This window comes from Muscardinus avellanarius (assembly GCF_963383645.1).
Source record: "Muscardinus avellanarius genome assembly, chromosome: X".
NCBI lineage: Eukaryota > Metazoa > Chordata > Mammalia > Rodentia > Gliridae > Muscardinus > Muscardinus avellanarius.
Genome location: NC_137792.1, coordinates 129,669,312 through 129,681,440, shown reverse-complemented (window position 1 = coordinate 129,681,440; position 12,129 = coordinate 129,669,312).

Below are 12,129 nucleotides of genomic sequence, written 5' to 3'. Positions count from 1 at the left end.
ACTTTCCATCTGGGCAAGAATGCTGATGAGATTTCTCAAGCTTCATAGAAAGATGTCAAAACAGCCATATGCTCCTGTATTTTCCAAAGCATACGGTTAATAGTGATTAAAACTAAACAGCCAGCGATATTGGGTGCTTAGTCTAGGCCGGGCACGGCACTGCTCTTCACTCTCGTGCACACTTGAATCTCCATAGCCCTAGGCAACAGTTTTTATTGTTGCCGCGTTTACAAAATGGAGAAACGGAGACTCAAGGAGGCTAAATCGTTGCCCAGCTCAGTGAAGCTGAGATTTGAGCGCAGGCAGCCTGGCTGCAAACCCAGGGCTTTAAAGCACTATTCTATATTATATGTCCTCATGCGAGATCTAGCACGTCGGAACTCCATGTCCTAGTAGAAGAGGCAGTTCCCGTGCTGGAGAACATTGGCAGGTCCCGCACGTTTCGCCGTAGTGTTACACTTGCCCCTTTCCCTCCCCACAGACATCCCCTCTAATCCTGGCTTTGTCACGTTCCGCCTGGATGGATGTCACATCCTGTCAAATCTATATTCTGCCCGTCGCCGTTCTCCAACAGGTCTCTGGCTTTCTTAAAACCCGTCCGTGGGTCTTGTCGTCAGAGGCTAGCCACGTTTCCGAGAGTAGCTCAGCAAGCTCCCCCTTCCCCGTGGGGCAGGACCCCACCTGCCCCTTCCACGTCCCCCGTGACGGTGCACCAGCCAGCACCACCGCCCCGCGTGCTCAGAGCACGTCGCTTTCTGCCTCCATGCTCCTGTCAATGTCGCGCGTTCTTCCTGGAAAGCCGTCTTTCTCCTGGTTGGCCAACTGTCACGCAGCAATTTACAATCTGTTCGTGTGCTCCTGCCGAATATCCTCTTTCTAGTTCCTTCTCCTAGCTAGATCAGGTGGCCCGCTTGGGCATCCTCAGAATATTCCTTGCATATATTTCTTGGCTTTCACAGGACCGGGAGGTCTTTGGGGGCATAAACTATGCTTTACTCTTTGATCCTTAGCCAGCTGCCAGCGTAGCAACACAGTCGGTCCCCCTAGCTGCTCATCATGCTGTAAATGGCTTGGAATGCAGAGCTCCGGGCCGGGGAAAGAGGTGGAAACTATGCAGACATTCAGATATAAGCAGCGAGATGGCCCAGGGAGGTAACACGGAAGAATCTTTAGGGCTAGATAAATGTGCATTATTTAATTCAGGAGCCATAAGGAGCCTGGTGCGGTCTACATCCAAGAAGGGCTTGGAAGCTTCTGAGAAACTGGGCATAGATGCTCTGTAATTTGAATCTACTCTGAGTTTGCCTGAGAAGGCTAGACTAGGTAGCCCAAACACATATATTTGCATAAGCATGTTAGAATCTTCTAGGAGGCGCATCACCCTAAAATCGAAGTTCACACAGTGATTAACACAGTGTCCTAATGTAAACATTATATCTGTTAACTGTAAGCAATGTCCTGCCCTCAGTCAGATGTCACCAGTAAGATGTTATCAACTCGTGTCTTTGTGCGTAGGTGGCTGCCTCAGACCAAGGGATCTGGGGAAGTGTCAGGTCGCCAGAAGCCTTCTTTACATGGAGTCGTTTGCCCTCTAAATTCTATAGACTCATCACATCCACTGGATTTGTTCTCATTTTCCTCACTCTAAAATTGACTCTGTCTTACCTTTAGGTTACCACATAAGGCATCCCTCCCCAGTAGGTGCTGGATTTTACTTACCTGTAGGGCTAACGTTTCACCCATGTTTTAGAAACTCATGCATACACTCCACATTAATTGTGACAGACCAAAGACAATTGTGACAGTACTTTAGGCTGGCCCGCCTTGGGTATCGTCATTGCCTGGTGACAGTCCACGTAGTCCACCTTATGGCTGCACAAAATACAGTAATCAGAATCGTTTATTCTTTCCCAATTAACATGATTTTATCTATATGTAAGCAGGATCATGAAAACGTATGGCAATTGTAAGAATGGTTTCCCTCACCTTTTCTTTAAGCAGAGTTTCTTGCTTTTTCATGGTACTGGAAATTGAACTCAGGAGCATTCTACTTCTGAGCTACACTCCTTGCCCTATTTCATCTTTAACTTGGAAATAGGGTTTCACTAAGTTACTGTGTGCTGCTGACCTTGAACCCATGATCCTCCTGTCTCAGTCTGCCTCTCAGGTGCTAGGATCACAGGCATGTGCCACTGTGCCTGGATAACTTTCTCACTTTTTTGAGCATCCAAATTTTTATCACACCGGACGTGGTGGTGCACGCTTGTCATCCCCGCGCTTGGGAGGCAGAGACAGGAGGATCGCGCGGTTTCGAAGCCAGCCATGCTGGCTTAAGAGACCTTGTTTCCAAAAATAAAAAAATATAAAATAGGTCTGGGAGTGTAGCCCGGAGGTAGAAGGGCTTCCAGGAACCCCAGTACCACCAAAAAATGTTTTTGATCACCTTTAAAATATATATTTATTTAGAAATTATATATTTGATACTATACTAATGGTGTATTATAAAGCATACATAAAACCAGAAATAAAGAAGGTAAAAGATGAACGCCATTTACTATTAATTTTAATATTTATTTACTTATATTTTTGTGATATTGGGGATTGTACTCAGGGGTGTTTACACTCTGAGCTATACCCCCAGCCCTATTTTATTTTTTATTTTGAAACAAGTTCCAATGAGGACCTCACCAAATAGCTGAGCCTGGCCTTGAACCTGAAACCTCCTGTCTCAGCTTGCCAAGTACTGGGATTCCAGAGGTGTGTTGCCATGACTAGATCAGTTTTAATATTTATTATTGTATAATACCTTGGCTCTCATCAATGAGAACAATGACACTAAATGTGCTTCATTTAAACAAAATCTTGATTTATGATAAAGCTAACTTCTGTTTGTTTTTATACTTGATTTTAATGACTAGTACTTGCCAAAATTTATAAATCTCCAACTAAAAGAATTGCATTCTTGGGTGCAGTTCCTAAATAGTCTTCTCTTACAGCTCCAGGCGCCAGTCTTACGAATGTTGTGTTGCTATTCCACTTTCCCTTCTTTGAGCTTGTCACACTTTACATTTTTAACAAATTGTTCAAAATCCACTGAAAGCCTTTCTACGAAAGAGTTACAAGGCAAAGCACATCTTTTAGGCAATAATATTATATAATAATGAAAATATTTCAAATCTGCTTTGTATTATTTATTCTCTATTTAAAAACCCTTGACACAGAATATCTTACTGTTTAATTAATTAAAATATTCCTAATGCCCTTTATGTACTTATTCTGGGATTGTAAAATGTATGACTATGAGAGGAAAATTTAGTTACATTTCATGTTTAAAATTTTATTTATTTATTTATTTTTTTTTTATTGGTGCACTGTATTCATACATCATAGTGGGATACAAACTTTTGTAGACATACATGCACACATCGCCCAGTCAGCCCCCACCCGATCCCCACCCCATTCTCTCCCCATCCCTCCCTCCCATGCTTGACTTAGTGGTTGACATCTAGTATTATAGCAATTTATCCAAAATTAAAAATGATAATCTCACATAACAGTTTCATTTGTCTGATACCAAGCTTTTGATGACTTAAAGATAACATTTCAATATTTCTTTTTACTTTCTTTCTTACCAGAGAATATTTTTTTCTATTTTTTTAGGTGAAACTATCATATATTTTTATATTTATTTTTCAGAAAAAAACTCTATCCTAATATGGAATATGGACTCTAGATACCCAAAACGATCTTGAAAAAGAACAAAGCTAGAAGATATATATTTTCTGATTTCAAACCATATAAAGCTACAATAATTGAAACAGTGTAGTACTATTCTAAAGGCAGATATATAAACCATTGGAGTTAAATAAAAGCCTAGAGCTAAATTCTTCCCTATATTGTCAAGTTATTTTTGACAAGGTTTCCATGAACATTTGGTGTTTAAAAATTTTTAAACAATTTTGTCAAGTCATAATTGACATACCATGAATTATGCATGTTTTAAAATATAAAATTGGCCGGGCCTGGTGGCACACGTTTGTAATCCCTGCGCTGGGGAGGTGGAGACAGGACGATCACGCAGGTTCGAAGCCAGCCACTGGCTTAAGAGACCCTGTTTCCAAATAAAAAAAAGTATAAAATAGATCTGGGAGTGTAGCCTGGAGGTAGAAGGGCTTCCGGGAACCCCAGTACCACCAAATAAATAAATAAATAAAATATAAAACTGGATAAATTTTTCCATCTATTTATATTCATGAAACCAATTCCAGAATCAAGATAATGAACATATACCTCCTACTCTGGTCTGAATGTGTTCCTCATAGATAATATGTTGGAAACTTAATTCCCAGTGCTGGGCACTGGGGTAGGGCCCAACGGGAAATATTTTCGTTAGAGAATTCTGCCCTCATGTATGACTTATCATTGTGTGAGTGGGTTTGTTATAAAAGTAACTTGGGCCCCTTTTGTCCTTATCCCCACCTCCTGAGGTCCACCTCCAGAGTGTTTTCATTTGCTTTATTTACAAGTGTCGCTTGTTGGCCCATATTTCCTTGTGATATCATTGTCCTTCTGCCTAAACACTTCCTTTAGCATTTTTAATAGAGCAGGTCTGCTGCTGATTAATTTTTTCAACTTTTGCATGTCTGAAAAATTTCTTTTTCCCCTCTTTTTTGTGCTACTGGACCTCCGAACTACACCCCCAGCCCCATTTTTTTATTCTTAATTTTTTTTGAAACAGTGTCTCACTGAGTTGTGGAGGGCCTCAGTAGCTGAGGCTGGCCGAGAACCTGTGATCTTTCTCTCGTGCTTGAAGTTCGTTGAGCTTCTTGGACCTATGAATTTATAGTGCCCATCAAATTTACGTCATTATTTCTTTATTTTCCAGTGCTCCCTCTTCCTTTGATGACTTGGGTCACATTTATATTAGGCAGCTCGATGTTGTCTCACTGCTCATTAGTTCTGTTGTTTTATTTAATTTTTTTATTTCTGTGTTTATTTGGAATCATTTTTATCTTCAAGTTCCCTGTATTACCAAATCTGCTATTAACCCCCTTCATTGTATTTCTCATCTCAGACATTGGAGTTTTGATCTCTAGGTTTGATGAGTTGTTTTTCTGTCTCCCATGTCTCGACTTCACTTTCTGAACACATTCGATGTGGTTATAATAACTATTTTAATGATTTTGCTAACTCTACCATTTATGTCAATTGGTCGTTTTAATTGATTTTCTCATTACGGATTCTATTTTGCTGTTTCTTTTATTTTTGCATGCCTGTGTTTTCCCGTACCAGATCGTTTCGTGCTGCGTGCTCTTCTGTTACTGTAACTCTTCTTAAGCTCTCTCTCCATTTGGTGGGCAGGGCCGGAGCCTTGCGCAGTCTAGGGTTATTGGGGGGCATTCTTGGTACTCTAGCCGTTGTGAATCATGAGGCGTGACTGGTGGCACCAGCACTGTTCCTGGCCCTTTGTGAGTGACAGGCACAAGGCTTCTGAATGCTTTGGGATGATTTTTTCCTTGGCCTTGAACTAGTTTCCTAACTAGTATGCCATACACTGATCAGTCTTCTGCTGAATACTTGTGGGGGACCTTGTGCAGGTCTTGGTCTGTCTGTCTGTCTGTCTGTCTGTCTCTCTCTCTCTCTCTCTCTCTCTCCCCCTTCCTCCCTCTCCCTCTCCCTCTCCCTCTCCCTCTCCCTCTTCTTTCTCTCTACTTCCCTCTCTCATTCTCCCTCTGTCTCTTCTCTCTCTCTCTCTCTCTCTCTCTCTCTCTCTCTCTCTCTCTCTGCAGTTCTCAGATACTCTATCTTTTGAACTCTAGCCACTTGTTTTGCTCAGACTCTCAGCCCTATCTCCTCAACTTGAGAACTTCACCAGGCTCTCCCTGTTCAACTGATAGAAAACTCTATCCAGACAGCAAGTTGGGGAAATCAAAAGGTTTACCTCGTTGCTTCCCGTCTCTCAGAGATCATAGTCTGGAACTGCCTGAGGTCCAGTGTCTTAAAAACAATCGTTTCAGCTGGGCATGGTGGCACATGCCTGCGATCCCAGCATTTGGGAAGCTGAGACAGGAGGATCAGGGATTTGAAGTCAGCCTCAATAGCTTAGCAAGACCCTCGGCAACTTAGTGAGACCCTATTTCAAAATAAAAATAAAAATGGCTGAAGGTGTAGCTCAGAGGTAGAACTGCCCTTGGTTCAATCCCCAGTACCAGAGGGCAAAAAAGGAAGGAAGGAAGGAAGGAAACCATTATTTCATAAACTTATTCTTTGTGGCTCCATCTTGTGCAGAAGTAGAAGTCCCCTGACATTTTATAATCTGCTATTGAGACCAATTATAATCTTAGCCCAAATTTAATTATCATCTTTCAGAACTGTAGACACCATCACATTCTTTGTTTGACATAGCAAAATCAGTTCAAAACAACTGCTCACATGTATACAGAATCCAACATGCAGAGGTACATCGTGAATTTGTTTCTGTAAGACACACTATCATTTGTTTAACATGAGCAGTTTAATTTAGGGCATCTTGGTTAAACTAACATCCTTTGAAAAACTGGTTCACTTTTTCACACCCAGTAAAGTATAAGTTTTACCAAAACCATTTGCTATCCTTAGTCCAAACAGCAAAATATTTCATATCATATCACTTTGGTGGAACATAAATGATAATCCTTTAGAGTTTATATGTAAAATCAACATATAATTACTACTTATAAGTTTAGAGGAATAACAGCACATCCATTCAAATTTTAGCCCTTGGGCATGGGTCAATTTTTCAGAAATTCTTCTGTCATCTATAAGGTTGTTAGCATAGTTTATTTATATATTTAGTGATTTTTTTATCTGCTCATATTACCAGTAATTGAAAGAGATATATTAACTTCTCATTCTGAAGATAGACTTCCCTCCCTTGCTTTTGGAAATATTCACATTAAAGTATCTGATTTTCCATTAATAGTGTATATAATTGCTGAGTAAATAAGCCAAATTTTCTAAAGTATCTCCTTGTGGGCATGGGTCTCACAAGGATGCTGTATTAAGGTATTTCAGTGGAGTTTTGATGCTCCGGGACTAACAGGAACAAACTGTCCATCTGAGCCCTGATCTTCTCACTAGATTATCCTTTCCTTTTTGACTCCACACCAGCAGCTGAATGTAAATACGGGGCTGTAACAAGTTTTCTTTCTTGGGCTTGGTTTCTGTATTAAACTCTCCTCTCCGTAGATTTGGAGTATTCTAGTGAGCACAGTTCTTCTTTTTCTTTTTTGCTTTTTAAAACTTTATTTCAACATAACTATGCTTATAGAAATATATTCATATTGGTTAATGGAACGCATTTAACTTATCCTACACAATTTCAACCAAAATCTTAGTATGTGGTTTACGATTTAAAAAGGATCCGTAATCTGTTCTATTACAAATGTATATAAAAGATCCTCCATCAAATGCTGCTAAAGATGGCAGCAAGAACCTTGAGAAATATACCTTTGGTTTGCCTCAGAAAATAACACGTATTGCACTGTAAAATTTAAAACATTGGTGCGACAAAACATTATTGTAATGTTACAATGCCAGTTTAGAAAGTTCCATAGCTAATGTATATGGAAAAGGGTGGTAGAGTGCCTACATACACACATGGGACTGCAAAAATATTAACAAAATATCTTAAAATGTATAGAAAAGATTAAGTACAACTGCAGAGGGAAATAAAAAAAATGACCATCAAAATGGTAGGATAACATGCCAATTATTAACAACTAACAAAAATTAGTCAATATATAAAAATAATGTCTTAATCTCTGTGTTTTAAAGGCTGAGTTTCGCTGCTGTGTGTGTTCTGTATTTGTTGACATACTGATCTTTTTAACAGTCATCTTGCCTTTGGTTTTCCGTGTCTTGTTTTCCTATGCATTCCTCCTTCTCCTTGCCTGTTAATTATAGTCATTATTCCATTTTTTCTCCCACTACTTATTCTGCAAGATCCCATCTCAAGTGAGCTGGCTAGTAACAGAGTCAATATTGAAAACAGCAGTATCCCACGCTCAAAGGTAGGGCTGAGGTAGGAGGTATTTTTCCTTTTTTTATGACCTGGGGACTGATCCCAGGGGCATTCTACCTTAGAGCTACCCCCCGAGTCTTTTTTTTTTTTAATTGAAACAAGGTCTCTTTAAGTTTCCGAGTGTCTTGCTGAATCCTAATGATGGCCTCGAACCTGTGATCCTCCTTTCTCAGCCTCCCAAGTACTGGGATTACAGGCATGGACCACTGCACTTGGCTAAGGATATGGCTTCTTTGAAAGGAGTCAGATGGGAAGCGATGGGAGAAGAGGAAGCAGAGGGCTGATACTGTGTGTGGCTGGTAGACTTACAATTATTTTGGGAGTATGAGATAAGAATGTCTGATCATATTCGAGGGAAAAAAGTGGGCATGTAAGATGAGTGCAAGTTTAAGGCGGAACCTAAAGGGACTGTGCAAGTGAACTGAATGTGTGCAAGTAAAGGATTTGCGGGTGACGATGAGGATGAAGCTGAGGCTGTTGAGCAGACATTGCATATCACCTGGGTATGGGAGCAGGCAGGTACGTTTGGCATTTTCTTGGGTAGTTGCGGCAGAAGGATGAAGGTTGTGTTAGCCAGCCTGCCTTTCCTGTAATGAAGTAACTCTAGATAACTTATAAAGAGGAAAGGTTTGTTTTATCTCATTTTTTTTGCCAATTGGCCCCCTTGTTTCTGGCCAGTGGTTGTACAGTACATCTCTCCTTGTGCAGCAGAGAAAGTCTGATCACCTCCCAGTTGTGCATGCATGCACACACATGCACACACACATACACACAGAAGCGACCGAGTTCCCACAGTCCCCTTTGAGGGAATGCCTCCAGTGACCTAACATGTACCACTGGGCCAGGATGGAGTATTAAGGTTTACATCTGTAATCCCTCAAAGGCTCATGTGTTAAAGGCTGGTCCCCAAGATGGGAATGTTTCAAGGTGGGGTGTTTGGGAAGTTATGGGACCCTGAGGGCTCTGACCTCATCAGTGGAGGAATCCGTGGATAGCTGAATGGAGCACTGTGTGGTTACTGGAAGTAGGTGGGGCATGGTTAGAGGAAGCAGGTCACTAAAAGTGTGCCCTTGGGAACTAGATCTCGTCTTAGCTTGCTTACGCTTGCTTGCATTCTCCTTCGTTCTCTCTCTGTCTCTGTCTCTGTCTCTCTCTCTCCTTCCTGGCTGCCATGAGTGAAGCAGCCTTTCTCTGCCATACCATTCCACCATAATGCTCTGCTCTGTCTCACCTCAGGCCTGGAGCAATGGAGCTGGCCCACTATGGACAGAAACCTTGAAAACCATGAGCCCAAAAGAAGTCAATTTTTCCTCCTCTGAGTTCTTCTTAAGAGTTTGTCATAGTGACACAAAGCTGACTAACATGGAAAGTGGGGATTCTTGAATTTAAGATTCCATAAAGAGGCAAGTCTGGTTGATCAGGTCCATGAATGAATAATGAAGGAATGAAGGGGAGACGTGTAGTGTTAGCAGTTGCGTTTTTAATGGTGCTATATTTATTTCCTCAAGGAGGCCCCTACTTCCCTGTCTTTTGATATTATTTGGTCTCATTCTGGTGCCAATGTGCTTTTCTCGTTACAGAACCCTTCTGCCTTTCCATAAGCACCAGCTTTCTAATAAACCTGGCATGTTTATATTTCCAGCGTGTCTATGCTATCCTTGGTACATAGCTGCAAGGCAACTGGTATTATTCCCAAATCACTGATTTTGGCGAGTACTTCAGCCGTAATTATACATATAACAATTTATTTCCACGATGCTTTTGATTGCTCTGTTCAGTTTTGTATAATTGCTTTGGCCATGGTTCTTTCTGGGAAGAGTCAAGAGAGTTCCAAGTCTTGAATTTGATCATCTGGGCTTGAAGCCCAGCAATTTCATTTACCTGCTCTTTATTCTTAGACAAGTTAAACTAATGTCAAATCCTCATCTATATAGTCAGGATAATAATAACCACTCACCCTTGGTGCTGTGAGAATTAAATTAGTTAACACATATACCAAGTATTTATTTGGCACGGAGTAAATTTTCAATAAATGGAACTGTTGGGGTGATAATGATGTTTAAAAAGTCCCTGCTTACATGAAGACTCTATATTTTTCTTATTCCTGTATTGTTTATGCACTCTATTGTTGGTGGGTAATTAGTAAAAGATAGTAATAAAGTGAAAGGGGCTTGTTGCCTAGCTTGAGAGGACAGCAGAGAAGGTAAGTATGATCCTCATTTCTTTTCTCCATCTCTATGTGTCCTCTGGACACTCTGACTTCTGTGATCATCAAAGCTGCATTTTCAGAACATTATTTCCTTCTGAGGCTCAGCCCAGAAGTCTCCAGCTGCTTCTGTATATCTTTCTTTGTCTCCTGTCCCTGTGCCGGTGGTCACAAGCCAGCCGTTCACTCGCTTCATCCCACCAGCTGTCCTCCTCAAACATGTCCTCGGTTCCTCGTTGCTCCCTGGCCCCGGTCTTTAGCATTTTAGAAGATTCAGTAAGCATTTGGACTGCACACTTGGGTCCTGGGCATAACTGGCCCTTTGACATCGTCATCTCCTTCACAACCTCGTGAGGTAGGCAGTTTGGGGATGAGAAACCAGAGGATTGCAGAAATCAAACCATGCGTCCAATTGGTTAGAGGTACACTTAGTAAACCTATGCTGTTTTGCCTGGGCCATTGCGATAATCTCTCTGCTTTCTCTGAATTGTTTTCTTCTTAAAATGTAAAAGGAGGACATATATAAAAACACGTTTGAACTCCATAAAGTCAAATGTGAAAAGCGTCTCCTCTCGTTACTCCCCAAGAGAAACCAATGATCCTGTTTTCTTTTGCTCTAGCCTTTTTTCTTTGGGTATTCAGATGTTTAGATAAATCCCTTGTGAGAGAGATCCTTCAGTCTTGTCCTTCGTGGACATGTTTTTGGCATTCATAGACACATTTTCACATCACCGCGTGCAGATCTACCACGTTTTTAAGGGGCTGCCTATTATTACTTGATATAGAAGAATTACTTTGTTTAATGATTCCTCTGTTAAGTTTTTTTGTTCTAACAATGTTTCGATAATGTTCTTATACATATGCCTTTATTTGCACGTTTGTGTGTATTTATTTCTATTAGGTAGATACTTATAAGTGGCGAATATGCTCATTTTAGAATATGCTATATACCACCAAATTGGCTTTCGATTTATACTTTGAATAAATATACTCCATTGTACGGTGCTTCTATGTGACTGTCTCTCCCGCTACTCGGCAAACTTAGAGCAGGAACTGAGTCTTCCGCATCTCTGTATGGCCAGCACGTTGCACAGTGCCCAGACATGTGCTCAATAGATCCTCCTGGGATGGGGGATGGGGCGAGGTGTTCTTGAGGTGTAGTGATAGTGCAGCTCGAACTTTGGAAGGTAGAGTGGGTGGCGGAGTTGTTGAAGATAGAGTGAGGGCTTCCTGAATCCCAGGAACACGGAAGCTCGTCAGGAATGGAGAAATGGAGCTAAAGGGGCCTCCTGGCATCCCTCCACTCCAGAGCTCAGCCGCCTGCTGCTCCAGGTGAATGGTTCTGGGACTTGAAAACACTTGAGAGGCTTGAGAATTGACGATGGAGGGAGAGTTTCCCTCCGCTGCTGTTTCAGCCGGAGATCACTACTATGATCTAAACACCGGCCAGGGACCCTCGAGGAAGAAAGGCCCATTTGCTGGAGTGTCTGCAGATTTCAGTCCATTTACACGGGCACCCTAGGGCTTGGTGGGAGGAAGCTCAGGTGAGGGACATATGTCGCTCCCAAGGCCTACTTCGAGGGTCCCACTGGCAGCCAGGCCCTACCTTCCGAGGCTCCCTTCACTCAGGGATTCCCCACTGAGCATGGTGGCCTGCAGAGTGGAGGTCCAAGGGACATTTGACTTTCCAACCATACTATCTCTTCTCTATTCTTTCCAGACTAAAATGCTTCTGGTTCTGGTACTGTGAATTGAACCCAGAGGCATTCTACTGCGGAGCTACATCCCGGCCCTTTTTATGTTTTAATTTGTAACAGGGTCCTGCTAGGCTGCTGAGTCTCGCTAAGTTGCTGAGGCTGGC